Genomic DNA, 304 nt, shown 5'->3' with positions numbered 1-304 from the left:
GGTGGGTGGGTGGATGGATGGGTGGGTGGATGGATGGATGGATGGGTGTGTGGGTGGATGGATGGATAGGTGGATTTTGTTTCCAGATTCTTGACTTACTAAGGACGAAGTGGAACCAGCATTTTTGTTCAGTAGCACGTCATCATTGAACATACTCTGAGAACACGTCAGGAAATTGAAAGTGAACTACGCAGTGAAAAGTGAGCACTGCAGAGCTGCGCACTTTCGAAGAAAAACTATAAAAGTAAGCCGCGCTCTTTAATAGCCACGCACTTTTGGGTTATATCGATACAATTAAATTGCC

This window comes from Aplysia californica, unplaced genomic scaffold (genome assembly GCF_000002075.1).
Source record: "Aplysia californica isolate F4 #8 unplaced genomic scaffold, AplCal3.0 scaffold01168, whole genome shotgun sequence".
Lineage (NCBI taxonomy): Eukaryota > Metazoa > Mollusca > Gastropoda > Aplysiida > Aplysiidae > Aplysia > Aplysia californica.
This window is presented reverse-complemented; position numbering follows the sequence as displayed.